This window comes from Chiloscyllium punctatum, chromosome 9 (assembly GCF_047496795.1).
Source record: "Chiloscyllium punctatum isolate Juve2018m chromosome 9, sChiPun1.3, whole genome shotgun sequence".
NCBI classification, from domain to species: Eukaryota; Metazoa; Chordata; class Chondrichthyes; order Orectolobiformes; family Hemiscylliidae; genus Chiloscyllium; species Chiloscyllium punctatum.
Genome location: NC_092747.1, coordinates 37,351,299 through 37,373,483, shown reverse-complemented (window position 1 = coordinate 37,373,483; position 22,185 = coordinate 37,351,299).

The following is a 22,185-nucleotide window of genomic DNA, read 5'->3' as shown; positions in this document are numbered from 1 at the left end:
CAGAAGGCAGAGAGTTGGATAAAGGGGTCTTTTTCAGGAGACTAATGGAGTTCCATAGGAATCAGTGCTGGGTCCACAACTATTCACCTTCTACATTAATGATTTGGATGAAGGAACTGAGGGCATTGTTGCTAAGTTTGCAGACAACACAAAGGTAGGTGGAGGGACAGATAGTATAGAGGAAACAGGGAGACTGCAGAAGGTCTTGAACAAGCCAGGGGACTGGGCAAAGAAGTGGCAGATGGAACACAAAATGGGAAATTGTGAAGTTATGCACTTTGGTAGGAAGAATACAGATGTAGATCATTTTAAAATGGGAAAAGGCTTTGCAAATCTGAAACACAAAGGGCCTTGCGAATCCTAGTTCAGAAATCTCATAAGGTTAACATGCAGGTTCAGCTGGCAGTTCGGAGGCAAATGCAATGTTATCATTCATTTTGAGACGCCTAAAATACAGGAGCAGGGATGTACTGTTAAGGATATATAACACTCTGGTCAGACTGTATTTGGAATATTGTGAGTAATTGTGGACTCCACTCTAAGGAAAGATGTGCTAACGTTGGAGGGAATCCAGAGGAGTTTCACAAGAATGATGAAGGGCTTGTCATACAAGGAGTGGTTGAGGACTCTGGGTCTGCAATTGATGGATTTTAGGAGGATGAGAGGGCTGTCACTGAAATTTTCAGAACACTGATAGGCCTGGAGAGAGTGGAAATGGAGAAGATGTTTCCATTTGTAGGACCTGCAGGCACAGAGTGAAGGGATGACCCTTTGGAACTAAGATGAGGTCTTCAGCCAGCAGTGGTATCGCTGTGGAACTTGCTTCCACAGAAGGTTGCAAAGGCCAAGTCTTTGAGTGTCATTAAGACAGACATAGATGGGTTCTTGATTAGTAAGGGGATCAAGGGTTATGGGGAGAAGATGGAAGAATGGAGTTGAGAAACATATCAACCATGAGTGAGTGGAAGAGGAAATTTGATGGCCAAATGACCTAATCCTGCTCCTATAGTCTTGTAGCCTTTTGGATAGTAATAGTGTCATAGGGATGTATGGCATGGAAACTGACCCTTCGGTCTGATTCGTCCATGCCGACCAGATATCTTAGAGAAATCTAGTCCCATTGGCCAGTATTTGGCCCATATCCCTCTAAACCCTTCCTATTCATATACCCATCCAGATGCCTTTTAAATGTTGTAATTGTACCAGCCTCCACCACTTCCTCTGGCAGCTCATTCCATACACACACCACCCTCTGTATGTAACGGTTGCCCCTTAGGTTCCTTATATATCTTTCCCCTCTCACCTTAAACCTAATTCTGCTCCTATAGTCTTGTAGCCTTTTGGATAGTAATAGTGTCATAGGGATGTACGGCATGGAAACTGACCCTTCGGTCTGATTCGTCCATGCCGACTAGATATCTTAGAGAAATCTAGTCCCATTGGCCAGTATTTGGCCCATATCCCTCTAAACCCTTCCTATTCATATACCCATCCAGATGCCTTTTAAATGTTGTAATTGTACCAGCCTCCACCACTTCCTCTGGCAGCTCATTCCATACACACACCACCCTCTGTGTGTAACGGTTGCCCCTTAGGTTCCTTATATATCTTTCCCCTCTCACTTTAGACCGATGCCCTCCCCCACCCCAGCAAAAAAAATGACCTTGTATATCCACCCTATCCATGCCACCCATGATTTTTGTAATGCTCTATAAGGTCACCATTCATCCTCCGAAAATAACCACAACAACTGACTTCAAAAGTACAGCACAATTGTTGGTATAGTTTAGCAGTCAGGCAGGGGCTCCGATGAAGACTTAAATGAAATAATTGGGTGAGAATGTCTATGAAATAACTTCACAGAAGCTGATATTCCATCACCAACTCACCTTTTATTTATATATGGAAAATCCTTGACATTAATCCAGTTTCCTCCGAGCCAGTTCTCAGAGTGAACAGAACCTCTCACACTCTTGTTTATGTCTGTCAGCCAGGGTTCCCTGATTGAACCAGGTTAACAGCCCCTATCAGGGAACTCATATCCTATGAGGTCCACCTAGCTGACCTCTTTACAATCATGACAGTCTGAATGAGCTCTCCAAATGAGGATAATTTTCACGCCCTTTCCGTGGAACCCTGAACTTCATTTCTACTTAAATAATCATCTATTTACCTCTTGAATGCCTTGATTACACCAGCCTCCACCACACTCCTAGGTGAGAATTCCAGATTCAAAGCATTCACTGTGTGTATAATTTTCTTCCGACATTGCATTTACGTTGTTTGCTAGTCACTTTAAATCAGTACCGTCTTATTCTTGACCCATTTCTGAGCTGGAAGTGTTGCTCATTGACTATTCTACTGGACCTGTCATGGTTTTGAAAACTTCAAAGGAAGTTCCTATCAAGCTTCAGCTATCAAAGGAAAATAGTCCCAACTTTTCCAATCTTTCTTCAAACTGATGTTTCCATCTGTGCAACCATTCTCATAAGCGTCTTCTAAACTCTGTCCAATGCATTCACATTTTTCCTAAAATGTGTTGTCCACAACTATACACAATAAGTTTAGGTTTAGGTTTTATTGTCACGTGTACTCAAGTATAGGGCCACAGTGAAAAGCGTACAATGTCACCATTCCTGGTGCCAGCTTAGATACAAAGGTACCTAGGTGGCACTTGTGGGCGGCACGGTGGCACAGTGGTTAGCACTGCTGCCTCATAGCACCAGAGACCCGGGTTCAATTCCCGCCTCAGGCGACTGACTGTGTGGAGTTTGCACATTCTCCCCGTGTCTGCGTGGGTTTCCTCCGGGTGCTCCGGTTTCCTCCCACAATCCAAAGATGTGCAGGTCAGGTGAATTGGCCATGCTAAATTGTCCGTAGTGTTAGGTAAGTGGTAAATGTAGGGGTATGGGTGGGTTGCGCTTCGGCGGGGCGGTGTGGACTTGTTGGGCCGAAGGGCCTGTTTTCACACTGTAAGTAATCTAATCTAATCTAAAATCTAAGGTACAAAAATAGAAAAATTAAGAAATAAGTTTAAAAAGTTCAGCACTACAATTCTTCTTAGTATAATGTCAAAAAAAATGCTCTATCTAATGTTTTTTGCAGGTCCAGCATAACCTCCTTGCTCTTGTACCTGTGTCCCTATTAATGAGCTCTAGGATATTATATGCTTTATTCACCACTCGTTCCACCTGTCCTGCTGCCTTTAAGCAACTATGCACATTTATACCCAGGTCTCACTACTCCAGTACACCCTTCAAAATATCGCTAATTTTTTTTGTTGTGTTTCCATGTTCACTGTATCAAACTGTATCACTTGACACTTCTCTGCATTGCATTTCATCTGCTACCTGTCCACCTAATCCATCAACTTGTCAATGTCCTTTTGAACTTCTATGCTGTTCTCCTCAAAGTTGGCAATGCTTCAAAATTTTGTTTCATCTGCAAACTTTTAAATTGTCCCCTGTACTCAAAGATTTAGACAATGAACCTAAATTGGGAAAAGCAAAGGTTCTAAAACCAACCCCTGGGAATCTCCAGCCTGATTATTTTGCTTCCTGTCACTTAGTAATTTTGTAACAATGTTGCGACTGTCCCTGAGGTAATTAATGAAGTATGTTGTCTCAAAAGTCTTCTGTGTTCTATTGAACACCTTTTGGAATAATTTATTCTGTCACGTTCTTTTAAAAGTAAATTCTGCTCAGGATTGTAAAATTACAGCCATAAAATATGAATCTTAAACCTCAGGCAATTCGTGCATTAATATTCAGTGTAATAGTCAGACCTAACTAAGGTAGCAATCAGCTAAAAAAACTAGTTCTGAAAGAATAGTGTAGTTAACGCATGAGTACTTAAACTTCAAGGTTCATTAGTCAACCTTGATTAGACATTTATAATCAATACGGAATTTGTGTTTCATGTGCAAAGTGTACATAAAGCCCTAAGATCCACCATGGATTTGCAACTCCAGTTTTAAAAAAAGGTAGTTTGTCCAGGGTATTTCCTGGTGGAATGATGGTGCTATCAAAGTTTTTAAAAAGTATTTCAGAACTTCTTCAAGGATTTTCTTTATAAAGCATTTAAAATCATAATGCACCTCTCACTGAGTTGAAAACTAACCTCAAAGGCCATGTCTGTTCCCAGATGCTGGCTTTAATGTTTTCTGCCTCAAGCACTTAAGAAGTAGGTAACGACATCAGAAGCCACTTGACCATAATAATGCACAGTGTACAAAAGCATTTTTCCATGCAGCCCCTGTTAATAAAAAATAAATGCATGTCCCACCACATGCTGCTACAATTATTCCAGTATATACGGTCTACCAAAAAAAATTATCACTTGTGAATGGAAACTATTTGTTTATTCTAGAATTTTCCATCTTCATCTGTCCCTACATACACCGAATAAATAATGTTTCAAACTTTCAGAGCTCCCAATGTTTCAATATGTGAGGTGTTGTGGCTGCTCTTAGGCCTAGGTTCTTCACTGGGAATCCCACTTGTTTTGAGTTAATGCTACAATTCTTTTTTGGTACTGTTACAAAATATGCTTTATATTTAGTATTGCTTGAAGGACTTACATTCTGAAAGATATGGAAAATGGATCTATTTCAAATTTTTGTAGAAATACTTAGATTTTTTTTCTATTGTACAGGGCCATTGTACGTTTCTATAACTCAAGACTTAACTGCGATAGTTCATTTTGGAGCTTTTTTTAAAACATGGCTTACTATAACTTATAAGACTGTTGGTATTGCTTGCTTTGCCGTTATCCCATTTACAGCTATTTTAAACAGTGACTGTTTTGGAGACATGATTATTTTGCCTTGTTCAGTGTAAAATCTGCTAATAACAAGCTGAGTTGGAGTGAAGCCTCCTAAAAACAAACCGAGTTGAAGGAAAGCTTGTTAAGAACAGGCTGTCCAGCTGAACTCTCCTTTCTGAAAATAAAACCATCTAATTAAGTTCAAGCTGAAACCTTTTTTGTTGTTTTGAAAGAGTACTTGAAGAAGCATGTCAGTTGTATTTCTTGAGTGACCAGTGTCTGCATGACACAGGAAGTGGGTGAGGCCATTTAGCCTGTCAAACCTGCTATGCCATTTTGGCTCATTGTGGCTTTGTTCCAGAAGGCAACAAGATGTAATTAGGCACTTGCCCATTTATCTGAAATTTTGATCACAGCCATTCTAGTGAGTGACTGTACAATCAACTAGACTCAATTAGTTTTACACTAATCTTTCAGCTAAAAAGAAAAAGCCATTAGTCCAAGTGCTGCAATGAACTGAAGAACATCGTCTAAACTGACACTTTAGAACTGAGGGATTGCTGTGCTGTTGGAGCTGCCATTACCTGTCTGCAGATTGAGATTCCTTCTTCCTGATCAATCATAAGTTATTCCATGACACATTTTAAAAAAGAACGGCGTTCTCCCAAATTTCTGGCAAACATTAATTTCTCAATTAGTGCTATTAAAAAAAACAGATAACTATCCATTCTTTCCACTGAGGACTAATATTTGGGAAATTTCATGGACCTGCTCCCCGTTCACTGACATTCCTTCACTGGAAAAATGGGTATCAATTGTTTAGGAGCATAAATGAGATTTCCAGCTTTATTACACTGGCAGGGTGGAACCGGATCTGTGAAATGTCCTGGTTCGTGCTAGTTTCAGCATTGTTTTCTGCAATGAATGGTGTAGAATAAATTTACCACTACTTCTGAGTCACTGTGGCTAAAATGCTGAACCTTGACAAAGACTTGTTTTGGTGTGTTGTGCTCATGCAGATACCACTGTTTTTTGTGATGTCACCTGCACACTATTTTATCTGTGGAGATTTTATTGACTGGCTTAGAATTCCCACTTGGGGAAAATATCTCAAGATATTGTAAACAAATGATATCAAGCAATATTTTGTATTGAGCCATATAATAATTTGTTTTGACAGAATGGTTGGTTTTGAAGGAATGGCTTAAAAAACCAGGTCAGGAACTTCATAGCCAAGGGCCTAACCCTCTGAATGCACAGATATTTTTTAAGGTTATAGGGCCAGAGAAGGTTACAGAAATAGGGAGAGAGGGGCAAGACCATGGAATAGGATTACACTTTTAAAAATTGAGGCATTTTGCAAAAGGAAAACAATATAGGTCAGTGAGGGTAGTGGTGATAGACTGAACAGAACTTGGTGTGAATTTGGATAGACACAGTAGAATTTTCAATAAACTCAACTTTATAAACAGTAGAAAGACTGCCAGGAATGTGCTGGAACACTGAAGATTAGGGATAACAAAGGTATGGAAGAGGATTTCAGCAGGTGATAAGCCAAGAAGGTAAGCAATGTCACAACAGTGAGAATAGACAATGTTGGTGATGGAGTAATTGGAAACTCCTCTCAGTCAAATATCTTTAATGTCTTGGACATCAAAGCAGTGTTCCTGAACTTTTCACCCTTTAGGTTATATATTTCTAAATTCAGATTAATTCAAAAATACTATACTAAACCACTGTCCATCACTCTGCATTGTACATCATCTTAAATAAAATAAATAGTCCTTGACTGGTATACATATGGTTCTTGATATTTAGAAATAACAGGAATTTAAGAAATTAATGATCCCACCAACAAAATAGAGAAAGATGATTCAAAGACCCAAAGAAACTAGGATGTAGAAGCAGTTTGAGTAGAGAGGAGAAATGTTAAAGGCAAGAAATCATATGTGGGAGAGGTGTCGAGGCTCCTAACAATAACCACATGATATGATGTGGTATGGAGGTGAAATAATAGAAAGGTACAATGATTATCATGGGGAGTTCAATTAGCATATTGATGAATGAAATCAAAAAGTGAAGTAGCTGAAGTAAAGAGCTCATACAATGTTTTCAGAATAGTTTCTCAGAACAGGATGTCCTGGAGCTGACCAGACAGCTTTACCTAGCTGTATCCAATAAGAGAAAATTAATTCATTACCTGAGAGTGAAGTTGTGCTCAGTAGCAATGATCATAATATAATTGTATTCTATATTCAATTTGAGAGGAAAAGGTTGGAAAAGAGTCTAATTTTTTTAACATAATTTAGAGCAATTATGAGGACATACAAGCATAGTTAGATAAAATGACTGGCAAATAAGGTTAGGGAATAATTCAATAGCGATGCAGCAGCAGACTTTAAAGGGGATGTTTCAGAATACCCAGGATAGATACATTCCAATAAGAAGACATATCAACTGTGATTAGCTGAAAATGTTGAAGATAACATCAAACTTAAAGAAAAAGCATATCATTGAAGAAAAATGAGAAAGGTCTGAGCAAAAATTAACAATGCAAAGAAGGACCAGCATGTTCCTGAAAGCATGAAAAATAAGGATGGCAAAATTCAAGAATCCTGGATGACAAGAGATGTTAAAATTTTATTCAAAAAGAAAAAGGTTTAGGAAACTGAAATCACACAAGCCCTGGAGGAACAAAGGAACCAGGGAAGAACTTAAACAAGGAAATAGGAGTTCTAAAAGAGGCAATGAAATGTCCTCGGGGGGTAGGAGTAGGAAGTATCCCAAGGCATTTATAAATAGATTAGGAACAGGAGATTAGCTAGGGAAGAAGTAGGTCGACTCAAGGCCAGAGGAGGGAATTTATGCGTATTGCCAGAGGAAGTGTGCGAGGTCCTTAATTTGTATCAGAATTCACTAATGAGAAGGATATGGATGATGGTAACATTAAGGAAATGTATGTTAATATTCTAGGGCATGTTGATATTAAGAAGGAAGAGATGTTTAATGTCTTTCAAAACACTGAGGCAAATTAATCCCCAGGGCCTGATGTCATCTATTCCAGTATATTGACGGATATCAGGGAGGAAATCAACTAGGTAAAAACAATGACTGCAGATGTTGGAAATCAGATTCTGGATTAGTGGTGCTGGAAGAGCACAGCAGTTCAGGCAGCATCCGAGGAGCAGTAAAATCAACGTTTAAGGCAAAGGCCCTTCATCAGGAATACAAGCAGAGAGCGTGAAGCGTGGAGAGATAAGTTAGAGGAGAGTGGGGTGGGGAGAAAGTAGCATAGAGTACAATAGGTGAGTGGGGGAGGGGATGAAGGTGATAGTTCGGGGGCGGGTGGAGTGGATAGATGGAAAAGGAGATAGGCAGGTAGGACAATTCAGGACAAGTCATGGGGACAGTGCTGAGCGGAGGGGGATGAAGGTGAGTTCCTTGCTGAAGATTGATCGTTTGTCCTCAGCGAGGGGAAGGTCTGGAGGGATGGTGAAAACATGGCAGGTCTGGGACCCGCACAGGACAAACAGTACAGACTACAGATTCAAAAACACCAGCAACGGTTCTCATTCAAGATCCTCCACTCCACGCTCGCAGTAATGCGCCGGCACCTAACCTCTCTACAGTCAGCCCTGCCTCAGCTGAGGGCCAAACTCTCTCAGAATTGCAAAGGATCCACTCTGTACTACATCCTCAGGAGAATTCATACTCTCAACAAACAGTATTTCAACTCCATCTCAAACATCAAAAACTGTAAGTACAACAAACTTTTATCTACCCACCTCCATAACCAGCGCTCCTCAAATATTCCCGTAGATTCCCCTGACCTCTGGAACTATTCAGATGCCATTAGCCATATGGCTGCTGCAGCTACCATCCCCACGCTGACTGATGATGTCACTTCTGCCCCCATCATGGCCACTCCCACAGCCACTTCCACCCCTCACAATTCCTCATGCACCACACTTGGCATCACGTCTGCCCCTCACATCATCGCTGATGTCATACCCTCAGTGACTTCTGCCCCCTCACTGCCGTGGCAACCACCACTTCTGCCCCCATCAACGCCACTCACCTGCCTTCTGCTGACATGCCCCCCACAGATCCCACTGTCACCATCCCCACCCGCCAGAACCCTGAGGGGAACACTACCCCTGCTCATGACTCCACCCCCATTCCCCCCACCATCACATCCACTCCAGTTACAGGCTTCACCCCCACTCCCAGCTCCACACCCACACCAGATCCCAGCTCTCAGCCCTGCCGTGTTTTCACCCTCCCTCCAGACCTTCCCCTCACTGAGAACGAACAATCAGTCCCCCTCCGTCCACGCATCAATGAATTTAATACACGCTGTGATGTCGAACAATTCTTCCGCCGCCTCCGCCTCCGCCTCCGCCTCCGCCTCCGAACTGACTTTCACAATCAGGACTCCCACCCACCTTCCAAGGACTCCATCGCCCACCTCCAACACATTGCATCCACCTGGACACCCCGCGCTGGCCTATTACCTGGCCTCGAACTCTTCATTTCCAACTGCCGCCGGGACATTAACCGCCTCAACCTGTCTACCTCCCTCCCCCACTCCAATCTCTCACCCTCACAACGCGCAGCCCTCCAATTCCTCTGCTCCAATCCACACCTCACCATCAAGCCAGCAGATAAAGGGGTCGCAGTGGTATCTGGCGCACTGAACTCTACACTGCTGAAGCCAAACACCAACTTGAGGACACCTCTTCCTACCACCCCCTTGACCATGACCCCACCTCCCATCAGCAAACCATCATCTCCCAGACTATATAGAACCTCATCACCTCAGGAGATCTCCCACCCACAGCTTCCAACCTCATAGTCCGGGAACCCCACCCTGCCCAGTTCTACCTCCTTCCCAAGATCCACAAGCCTGACCACCCTGGCCGACCCATTGTCTCAGCATGCTCCTGCCCCACTGAACTCATTTCTACCTATCTCAACACTGTCCTATCCCCTCTAGTCCATGAACTCCCCACATACGTTCGAGACACCACCCACGCCCTCCACCTCCTCCAAGACTTCCGTTTCCCCGGGCCCCAACGCCTCATCTTCACCATGGATATCCAATCCCTCTACACCTCCTTCCGCCATGATCAGGGCCTCCAAGCTCTCTGTTTCTTCCTCTCCTGACGTCCCCAACAGTAACCTTCCACCGACACTCTCATTCGTTTGGCCAAACTGGTCCTCACCTTTAACAATTTCTCCTTCAAATCCTCCCACTTCCTCTAGACCAAAGGGGTTGCCATGGGCACCTATATGGGCCCCAGCTATGCCTGTCTCTTTGTTGGCTACATAGAACAGTCAATCTTCCGTAATTACTCAGGCACCACTTCTCACCTCTTCCTCTGCTACATTGATGACTGCATTGGCGCCACCTCGTGCTCTCGCGAGGAGGTTGAGCAATTCATCAACTTCACCATCACATTCCACCCTGACCTTAAATTTACCTGGTAAAAACAACGACTGCAGATGCTGGAAACCAGATTCTGGATTAGTGGTGCTGGAAGAGCACAGCAGTTCAGGCAGCATCCAAGTAGCTTCGAAATCGACATTTCGGGCAAAAGCCCTTCATCAGGAATAAAGGCAGTGAGCCTGAAGCGTGGAGAGATAAGCTAGAGGAAGGTGGGGGTGGGGTCTCTGGAACGAGGACATGCTGCAACCCAAAGGACTAGCCACACTACCATACATCAGGAGTATTTCAGAACTGACAGCGACTATTGCGACCACTAGGACGAATAACAGCACACAAACCAACAGCCACTCTCAGACAACAACTCACCAGAACGAAGGACCCGATACCCAACATGAGCAAAACCAATGTAGTGTACAAAATCCCATACAAGGACTGCACAAAACACTACATAGGACAAACAGGAAGACAGCTAACGATCCGTATCCATGAACACCAACTAGCCACAAAACGACACGACCAGCTATCCTTGGTAGCCACACACGCAGATGACAAGCAACATGAATTCGACTGGGACAACACTACCATTATAGGGCAAGCCAAACAGAGAACAGCCAGGGAATTCCTAGAGGCATGGCACTCATCCACAGACTCTATCAACAAACACATCGACCTGGACCCAATATACCGTTCACGACAGCGGACAGCTGGAACTGACAACCGGAAGCGGCAGAGACAAGCCACTATAAATGCCGGAGGAAACATTACAGAAGCGCTTCACAGGAAGCTCCCAAGCACTGAGGATGTCACCTAGACAGGGGACGAAACGTTTGCAAGACAAATTCCCAGCTTGGCGAACAGAACCACAACATTTCATCCACATCCCGCACCTCTGCCCTCAGACTCCACCCCTCCAATTGAAACAAGGACAGAACGCCCCTGGTGCTCACCTTCCACCCCACCCCAACCTTCACATAAACCAAATCATCCACCGACATTTCCGCCACCTCGAAAAAGACCCCACCACCAGGGATATATTTCCCTCCCCAACCCTTTCCACCTTCCACAAAGACCATTCCCTCCGTGACTATCTGGTCAGGTCCAAGGCCCCCTACAACCCACCCTCCCATCCTGGCACCTTCCCCTGTCACTGCAGGAATTGTAAAACCTGCACCCACACCTCCTCCCTCACCTCTATCCAAGGCCCTAAAGGAGCCTTCCACATCCATCAAAGTTTTACCTGAACATCTACCAATATCATTTATTGTATCCGTTGCTCCCGATGCGGTCTCCTCTACATTGGGGAAACTGGACGCCTCCTAGCAGACCGCTTTAGGGAACATCTCCGGGACACCCGCACCAATCAACCACACTGCCCTGTGGCCCAACATTTCAACTCCCCCTCCCACTCTGCCGAGAATATGGAGGTCCTGGGCCTTCTTCACCACCGCTCCCTCACCGCCAGACGCCTGGAGGAAGAACGCTTCATCTTCCGCCTCAGAACACTTCAATCCCAGGGCATCAATGTGGACCTCAACAGGTTCCTCATTTCCCCTTCCCCCACCTCACCCCAGTTCCAAACTTCCAGCTCAGCACTGTCCCCATGACTTGTCCTGAATTGTCCTACCTGCCTATCTCCTTTTCCACCTATCCACTCCACCCTCCCCCGCCCCCGACCTATCACCTTCATCCCCTCCCCTACTCACCTATTGTACTCTGTGCTACTTTCTCCCCACCCCACCCTCCTCTCATGTATCTCCCCACCCTTCAGGCTCTCTGCTTGTATTCCTGATGAAGGGCTTTTGCCCGAAACGTCGACTTTACTGTTCCACGGATGCTGCCTGAACTGCTGTGCTCTTCCAGCACCACTAATCCAGATATCAGGGAGGAGGTTGTTGGGACCATGACAGAGATCTTTGTATTCTCTTTAGCCACAGGCAAGGTCCCAGAAGACTGGATAATAGCCAATATTGTTCCTTTGTTTAAGAATGGCGACAGGGATAATCTAGGGAATTATAGACTGGTGAACCTTAAATCAGTGATAGGGAAATTATTGGAGAAGTTCTCAGGAACAAGATTTTCTCATGTTTTGAAAATAAAGGACTTATTAGAGATAGTCAGAATGGCTGTGTGAGGGAAGGCCTTGTCTTACAGAGTTGATTGAGTTTGTGGAGAAAGTGATAAAGATGATTAATGAAGTTAGGGCAGTGGATGGATTTCATGATAACATTTGAGAATGTCCCTTATGGCAGACTATCCAGACAATTAAGTCACATGGGATCCACAGCAAGTTGGCGATTTGGACTCAAAATTTACTTGGTCAAAGCAAACAGAGAGTAGATGTGAAGGGGTGAATTTCTGACTGGAGATCTGTGATCAGTGTGTACTGCAATAATCAGTGTTGGAACCTCTGCTGTTTGAAGTATTTTTGAATTATTTGGATAAAAACATATGTGGTCTGATTAGTAGATTTATAGATATCACAACGACTGACAGAGTTGTGGATAATGAGGAATATTATCAAAGGATACAGTAGGATATAGATCAGTTGGAAAGTTGGGCAGAGAAACAGCAGATGTAGTTTAATCCAGACAAGTGTAAGGTGATACATTTTGGGAGGTCAAAAGACTTAGCAGCATTGGTATTCAGAGGGATTTTGGGGTGCAAGTTCATAGCTCCTTGAAAGTAGCAACACAAGTGGATAAGGTGGTAAAGAAGAAGTACAGTATGCTTGCCTTTGTTGGTCAGGGCATTGGGTAAAAAAAGATGAGAAATCATATGGCAGCAATATAAAATTTAGTTAGCCCACATTTGGAGATATGTGTGCAATTCTGCTTGCCACACCATATGAAGAATATGGAGACATTAGAGAGGGTGCAAAAAGGGTTTAGCAGAATGATGCCTGCATTGGAGTGTATGAGTTATAAGGAGAGGTTGGACAAACTTGGATTGCTTTCTCCAGAGTGTTGTAGGCTGAGGGATGACCTGATAAGAAGTATATAAAATTATGAGAGACATGGATAGGGTGGATAGTCAGAGTCTTTTTCCCACTGTGGAAGTGTCAAATACTAGGGGGCTTAGGTTTACAATGAGAGGGAAAAAGTTTAAAAGAGATGCGCGAGACAAGTTGCATAGAGGGTAGTAGAGCCTGGAACGTGCTGCCAGGGGATGTGGTAGAATCAAGTATGATAACAATGTTTAAGAGGCATTTAGACAGATGTGAATGGGCAGAGAAAATAACGATATGGACCATATGAAGGCAGATTGAATTAGCTTAGAATGGCACCATGCCTGATCCAGACATTGCGAACTGAGGGACCTGTTCCTGTGCTGTAATGTTCTATGTTCTAAGGAATAAAAGTTTATTAAGGAGAGAAAGGTTAGAGTACAACAAAAAGATAACTGGTCCTTATGGACTACATTCTAGTATCATAAAATAAATAGCTAGTGAGATATTTGAAGCATTGGTTTTTATTTTTCAAATTCGCTATATTTCGGGGAGGTTCCAGTAGAATAGAAAATAACAAATTTAAAGCTTTTTTTTGAAAAGAAAGGGGGTCAGAAAGTTGGAATCTCCAGACAGAGTTATTAGGGTTTATTAAAGGCTGAGATTGATAATAATTGATCTGTAGGGGATCAAGTACTATAGAGAAAGGTAGGAAAGTGGCTGTGATGAATATTGTATCCACCATGATCCAACCAAATGGTGCAACTGGCTTGAGGGGCTGAAATGCCTAATCCTGTTCCTATTTCTCATGGTCTTTTGGATAAAGGGGAACTGGTAGATGTACTATACATAGGTTTTCAGAAGACATTTGATGAGGTGCCACAACAAATGTTATTGTGGGAAGTAAAAGCTCATGGTTAAGGCAATAACATATTGGTACAGAGAGAAAATTGACTAGCTAACAGCCAGCAGAGATTAGGTATGAATGGGTCAATTTCTGTTTCGCAAGATATAATGAGCAGTGTGCTATAGAGTTCAGTACTGCAAGCTTAACCTTTCATAATTTATACAAACAATTTGAATGAAGGGTCAAAGACATGGTTGCCAAATTTACTGGACATAGTAGGTGTGTAAGAACAGAAGTTGTGAAGTGAACACAGGGAAACTATAAATAAATCAAGTGAATGAACAAAATTCTGTGAAAAAAAAGAATATTGTACAAAGCAGCAAACTATGAGATTGCCCATTTTGGCAGGAAGAATAAAAGCAAAATATATTATCTCAAAGGTGAGAACTTGCAGAATCTGGCATGCAGAGGGATCTGATTATTCTAGAGCATGAGTAACAGAAAGTTGGTTTGCAGCTACAGCAAGTGAATAGGAAAACTAATAGATTGTTATTATTGATTGTGAGGAGATTGAGGTTTGTTGAGATGGATATGAGGATGCAAGAGTATCTTTTTAAAAAAAAAATCCAACCTACACCACAGATTATCTGCTCACGGTTCTCATATTGAGAACACAGGGGCTGGAGTCAGTTCTAGCTTGGTACTATTGCAAAGATGACACCAAAGACCATGATTATTACTTGATCAGCAAGCCCACAAAAACAGTAAGCTCCAGCAGCTACTACAAAGCCTCCAGATGGAGAAGTAGTAAGTGAAGATCTACCAAGAAGGTGGGGGAGAATGATATGATGCTGGATCTGCAGACCACGTTATTAATTTCTTTGACTGGGAGACTGTGCTGACACTGATCACCAAACTGTGTCATCTGCAGGAAAAGGACACGTGTTCACAAGGCAGGTGGTGATCCTATCCTGATGGCCATTAACGTTACTATACATCCACAAGTCAATGGTTTGTCATTTTGTCCAGAGTATAACCTTTTATATACTTCCTCTTTAATGAGGTGAGTCAGCAAACAAGTTCAAATTGAATTCAAAATTTGAATTCAATAAAAATCCAGAATGAAAAACTAGTCCAAAGGCATCCACTGTCAATTATTGTAAAAACCCATTTGGTTCTCGTATGCCCTTTTATAGTGTAAAATCTGCCATCCTTACCATGTCTGGCTTGGGTATGAGTTCAGACTCGCAGCAATGTTGGCCCACTAAAGAACGGAAGTGGAGATATTCTCATTGACTATAGGGAAATGGTAGCTATGTTTAGTCATTACTTTGCCTCAGTATTTACAGTAGAAAAGGAAAATAGCTTACTGGAAGTCCATCGAAACTCTTCGTGGTTCAGGAACAGGAAGTAAATCAAAGTAATGGAAATAAACGATTGGTAATGAGGATATTAATAGAATTAAAGTGTGACAGATCCTCAGGACCTGATGTTTTCCATCTGAGAGTGTTAAAGGAAATAGGGGAGAAAATTGTAGTTGCTCTAGTTATAATCTTTCAGTTCCCTGGGTTCAGGGGACATCTCTGTAGATTGGAAAATTACACATCCCTCTGCTTTTTAAGCAGGGTGAAAGGAAAACCAAGGAACTACACACCAGTGGTGGGAAAATAGTTGGAGTCAATAATTACAGATGAGGTAACTGAACACTTTGAAATTTATCAGTTAATCAGGAAGAACCAACATGAATTCATAACAGGGCATCCCTGACAAATCTCACTGAATGTTTTGAAGAAGTAACTAAGATAATGGATGGGGAATATCCATGGATGTCATTTATGTGGACTTCCAGAAGGTATTTGATAAAGTCCCACATAAGAAACTGCTAATGAATGTTCTGCCAATGGAATCATGGCCAAATTACAGACATGGCTGGAAAATTGATTCAGTGGCGGGCGATAGAAAGTGTGGATAATGAGTAGGTACTCAAACTGGTAAGATGGTGACCAGTGGTATCCAACAAGGATCTGTGTTAGGACATCAAATATTCACCCTAATTATTAACCACTTGGATAATGACATAAAAGTCAGATTTTCAATTTTGCTGATGACACAAAGTGAAGTGCATCATAGACAGTGCAGGTGATAGCATAAAATTACAAATGGATAAGATACATTAGGTGAATGGGTAAAGCTATGGCAGATTGTTGCAGATAAATCACCACATGTTACCTTTAATTCAGCTATTTATTCAGAAATGGCATAGACAATCAAGTACTGAAACAATGATTTAAGCATTATTGCAGGTAGCAACCAAAATAAGACACCTCAAGTAAGTGAGTTAAGCCTCACAACCAACCTGGCTATTACTTGATTTCTGATGGGATTTGGTCAGGGTTTTACCAACCTTATCTGTCTCTGGAAGCGTCCAGTGTTTGATCCGTGTTCAGTGTTGATCTTCAAAGTACTGCTGCTGAATTGTTCTGGTGTTGGATTCTTATACAATTTTCTCTCTTTCTAGTTTGTGATGTGGCGTTGTTGATGATTCAATACATTCTTTCATTCCTAATGTCAATTACTGTTTCTGGAGACCTCAAGTCTGTAGTTTGCCTTCTTTTCAGAAGTAGCTTCCTTGTTCCTTACTGTGTACACTGTTAGCTGTCTTTTTAAAGCACAGCTTTTCCTGCAATTAACTTCTTAAATTCTTCTGCAGGGCAATCCTTGCCCTTTGTGGCAATAAAGCATCTAGTTTATCAAGCAGGTGCCAAAGCAGTTTAATTTATGTAATCTCACCAAGACATAGCTAATTGCTTTCAATTTCTGTGTAACAGCTTGTCTTTGACACTTTCATCTCAAGAAATTGTTTCTTCCATAAAGAATGACTGCTGTTGCTTTCAATCCATGAAGTTATTAAAGTTGTGAAGTTTACATTGTCACAGTCCCTCCTCTTTGTTCATCTTTTTTAAGCTGAAAAAACACTAATGATTAGCCATTTTCCACCATATCCTATCATAGCCAAGTTGAGTTGCTACACTATGCACTATTTGAAAATGATACACCAATTCATTATGCGGTATGGATATAAGCAAACCATTACTCAAGAAATGGATTACAGAACTATGATCAGTAAATAAATCACAAGAGTAATAAACATGCACAAAGTAATAAACATTATAATTTTAAGATTATCAAGTCTCAACAAGACTAATACCCTTTTCAACTACTATATTTATGGCTGATGCCAAAGAGGGACATAAAAATAGAGCCAAGTACACAAAATAATAATATGTTATGAAATACTATGAATGTATGCAGCCATGTGAACATTACTTCACCAATTCCAGACGTCATCCCACCAAGAATGTCCCTTAATGTTTTTAATATCTTTTTTGATTCTCTAAGTATTGTGCTGACTCTTAACATGTGACCTGTGTACCTTTCTCAAAGATCTCTTTTATTTCTTTCAAATGTTCCCTTTGCAAGGCATCTAATATCCAGGTGCCCATAAAAGTTGCATTTATTTGATATTGATTGCTCTTTCCTACTTCCCTTATTAACTTGTTGATTACATTAATGTGTGATTCTAAGATGTCAACCATATGAAATACAATATTGAAGTGGGACTCTCTGCTTGTCTACAAAGTTTAATGCTATCATGCATTGCACTTTTAACTTGAGAAGTTAATTGATTTAAACATTCACTTATAACACTGATACCTAGGTCATTAACACCATAAATACCTGTAGCATCTCATATCAAACTTCTGCACTTCCTAGTTTTCCCATCAATTGCATAATCTTCTTGATTCAACCCACAACCCTTTGACCAATTCATTATAAATGCTAGGTAATCATTTCTAACACTATGATGGTAACTGAATAGGTTACCTATCATATCATAGGGAACCTATGATAGGTTCAAAATAACTGGTACAAAGTCACAATGGACATTTTCATGGAACACTTCACCCATATTTTGTATAAACATCCCTCCTCTGCATCCTTCATTTCCTAAAGGACACTCTGCAGAACTTCCAATTGCTTCTGATGTAAGTGTAAGTGTGATCTTAAGTTCTGTGCATGTCATCAGCACAAATAAACATGAATTCTGTGTTGCATATAGGAAGTTCTGTGCACAAGCATCTCCCAATCCTGTCAGTCTACAAATGTCAGTGCTTGGTTATGTATACATACTATGTCCACTTCGGATGAGCATTGGATCCCTGCTGCTGACTCCATACTTCACTTGGACTTTTGTTGGGTCAAATGGCCTGTTTCTGCATTGTAGGGATTCTATAAAAATAAAGTAAAGCCAGAATACCATTGCAATAATCAGCTTCATAGTTTATCCGAGGCTCAAACCAAAAAAATCAGGGTAGTTTCTGCTCTTATTTGATCCCAAAGTGATTGAATTTAAAAGCCGGGAAGTTATGTTGCAGCTGTTTGGATGCTGGTGAGGCCACACCTGGAGTGCTGCATGCAATTCTCATCTCCTTACTTGAGGAGTAAGGAGAGGGTGCAGAGGAGGTTCACTTGGTTGATTCTGGAGTTGAGGGAGTTGGCTTATGAAGAGAGACTGAGTAGACTGGAATTATATTCATTGGAATTTAGAAGAATGGAAGTGGGGGATCTTATAGAAACATAAAATTATGAAGGGAATAGAAAAGATAGAAGTAGAAAGGATGTTTCCACTGGCAGGTGAAACTGGGATAAGTTTCACCCGCCTCAAAATTAGTGGGAGCAGATTTAGGACTGAATTGAGAAGAAACTTATTCACCCAGAAGGTTGTAAATCTATGGAATTCCCTGCCAGTGAAGTAGTTTACACTACTTCGGTAAACATTTTTAAAGCTAAGATAGATATTTTATTGAACAATAAAGGAATTAAGGGATACAGTGAGAGTGGAGTTGAGTCCACAAAGAGTCAGCCATGATCGAAGGGCCAGACGGCCTACTCCTGCTCCTGATTCTTATGTTTATAGTTTACACAGATCCATAATTTGAATTTTGTTCTTCCAATGTTTGCACTCATCAGACTTGATACCTGTAAAATATTCTATTCAGACACTTTGATCAATTTATTACTTTAAAAATAAATTTATGCAAGTGCTGTTACTTTAACACAAATAAAAGACTGCAGTTCAAACTTATTTTTAATCCTCTTTACTCTCTCTTTCTCCCTCCCTCTCTCTCTCTCTCTCTCTCTCTCTGACTTTGTCACAGGAATGTGGGAATTAATTGGCGTTGGGATCAGGCTTTCACTAAATTTCTGTTCTAGTCCCTCGAAGTCTAAGGTGTATCAGAAAAGCATGTCATACCCTCTGACACTCCAGGAGTTAAGTCTAAATCCTTCTCATGGCTGACTCTGGAGTTTACCCACACCCTTAACTAACTTAGCTTCAGATGCTGCCATTTGTTTATTTCACTGTTCAGATCTCCTGGTTTATGGTCCATTTACTGATTGATTCCCTGTATTTTCATTTGTGTTGTTGAATTTTCATTAAATTATTATCATTATTTTGGATTAGTATCAGGTTGCTATAGGTGAATACAAGGAACCTTTATCCAAATATGGCAAACGGGCACCGGGGTCAGGATTATAGACAAATTTTCTGCCCTTAACTGCTTATTATGTGGTTTCATTCTCAATCAATCCCCAGTTGGGATCAGTCATTTTGTTCTCTAATCTCCCAAAGCACAGTGAAATCCCCTCTGGTGGCAAATGTGTGTCAATCTCTCATTGACATTTAGAATGATCAGCATTCTGCATGTGTTGCTCAAGCTGCATTTGATGCAGTACTTTAACCAATACCTGAATATCTTTACATGTACTTTCCAGTTCCTGAGTCTTAACATCTGACTCCAGAACCTGCCTCCATGACTTTTTAGAATATCTGTTCATTGTCTCAAAATGACTTTGATCATTCGAGAAGTAAACTATCTTCTGTTGATTGGCAATCTCTAAGGATTTAAATGTTCCCTTTAAGTATGTGTTTTCTGATTTAAAAACTGCATTTTTCAAGCCTGGCAACCTCTCGGACATTAATTTTCTGTTTTAGCTCTGCATTTTCTGACTTCAATTCACTTATCTCAGCATTTCTCAACTTTAATGCATACTTCATGTGCCAAGTTTCTGTTAAAAAAAACCCTTTAAATTAGACAAAAGAAGCATGAGTGTAGAATGGAGTCATGCTCACACAGATCCAAAGTTTCAATTTGTTGAAGTTGGGGTTTTGGAGTTGAAGCTACAAGATACAGCTCTCTCTCTGCTGCCACAAAAGCTTGAGTTCTCTCTCTTTCTGCTGCTGAGGGAAATCTGTTTTGCTGAATTTGCCTTTGCCTAGGGTGTGTTTATGGGATGCTACTATATTGGAGCATTTGAGGAATAGCAATTAATTAGCATATTATTTTGTTAAATATTTCGATGGAGTTAAAGTTATACCAATTCTTTTTTTTGTTGGTCATCTAACTGTGGTGTAAGAATAAAGTATGCTTTGCTGAAAGCTTAGTAGGTTGACCAATCGAATCACATCTGGGATGCAGTGTCTTACACTTCCCTTTAAATGCGATTCAAGTCAGGGTCTAGACAATCTCCTTGATATATTTTGAGTCCAGTGCAAAATGCTAGTGGTATTATTGCTGGGCTATTAATTCAGAGATCCAGGCAATGTTCTGGGGACCCATGTTCGAATTCTGCCATGGCAGATGGCGGAAGTTCAATTAAAAGTCTGGAATTAAGAATCTAATGATGAATATGAATCCATTGGCAAGAGAAAGAAATTAGTTCAGTAATGTCCTTTAGGGAAGAAAACTGCCATCCTTATCTGGTCTGTCTATATGTGACTTCAGACCTACAGCATTATGGTTGACTCTTGACTGCCCTCTGTGTAATAAATGCTGACCCAGATAACAATACCCTCAGCCCAAGAATGAATGAATAAAACGAAAAGATACAGTAAACGCTGATTAGTAACCTATCTCTGTTTCACTTGAGTGTATTTTCCTTCAATTTTATTTTATTATCATTTTATTTTACTTGATTTAATTTTACTTTTGTTTTGGTAGTGCTTCTTACTGAAATCCAAGTAGCTCTGTTTTATTTATAAATGATACCTTTCTGAGGGTTTAGTTGTTTAAGCCAACCCCCCACTCAGTAGATTCTAACCAACTCAAGCATGTTTAGTTTTCCCATGATGTCACTCTTGGTCACAGTCAGCCTGCCTGCTGAATAGTCTTGAGTAGAGGCTCCACCTCAGCTTTGACTGCCTCCCCTTCCATGAGAGTGAAGGCCCTGAATCTCACCCTCTCTTTATCCACTGCCCAAGTAGAGGTGTCTTTCATAGTCTGGCTGTCTCTATGCCTTATGGGGGGGGGGGGGGGGGGGGGAGTCCAGCACATCAGTGGCAAAAGAAAAGACTGATGTATTTGCAATATTGTTCAGCCAGGAGTTCCAAATGGATGATCCATCTTGGCCTATTCATAAGGTCCTAAGCATCACAAAAGCCAGTCTTCAGCTAATTTTATTCACGCCACATGAAATCAGGAAATAGCTGTAGGTATTGGATTCTGTGAAGGTTATTGGCTTTGTCAACATTCAGGAAATCGTACTAAAACTGCTTGCTCCAAAACTTGCCTTGCCCCCCAGCCAAGTTGTTCCAGTACAATTCAGGTACCTATCCAACAAGTTGCAAAGTTTCCCCAGATTGCACCTATGCACAAAAAAAAAGTTCAAATACAAGCTGGCTAATTGCCACCCAAACGTCGACTCTCAATCAGTAAAGTGATGGAAAGTATCATCAACAGTGCTATCAAGCAGCACCTGTTCAGCCATAACCTACTCACTCACATTCAATTTGCCTTCACCAGAGCTAGTCAGCTCCTAATGTCATTACAGTTTTGGTTCAAACATGGACAAAAGCGCGGAATTCCAGACATCAGTTGAAAGTGACTGCTCTTTTGTATTCAAGGTCCCATTTGATTGGATGTGGCATATAGGACCCCCAGCAAAACTAGGGTCAATAGGAATTAGAGGCAAAACTCTTCATTGATTTGAGCCGTACCTGACCAAAAAGAACATGGTTATGGTTGTTGAAGGTCAGTGGTCTTAGCTCCTGGACATCTCAAGGAGTTCCTGAAGGTTAAGTGCTAGGCTCAACTATTTTCAGATGCTTCATCAATGACCTTT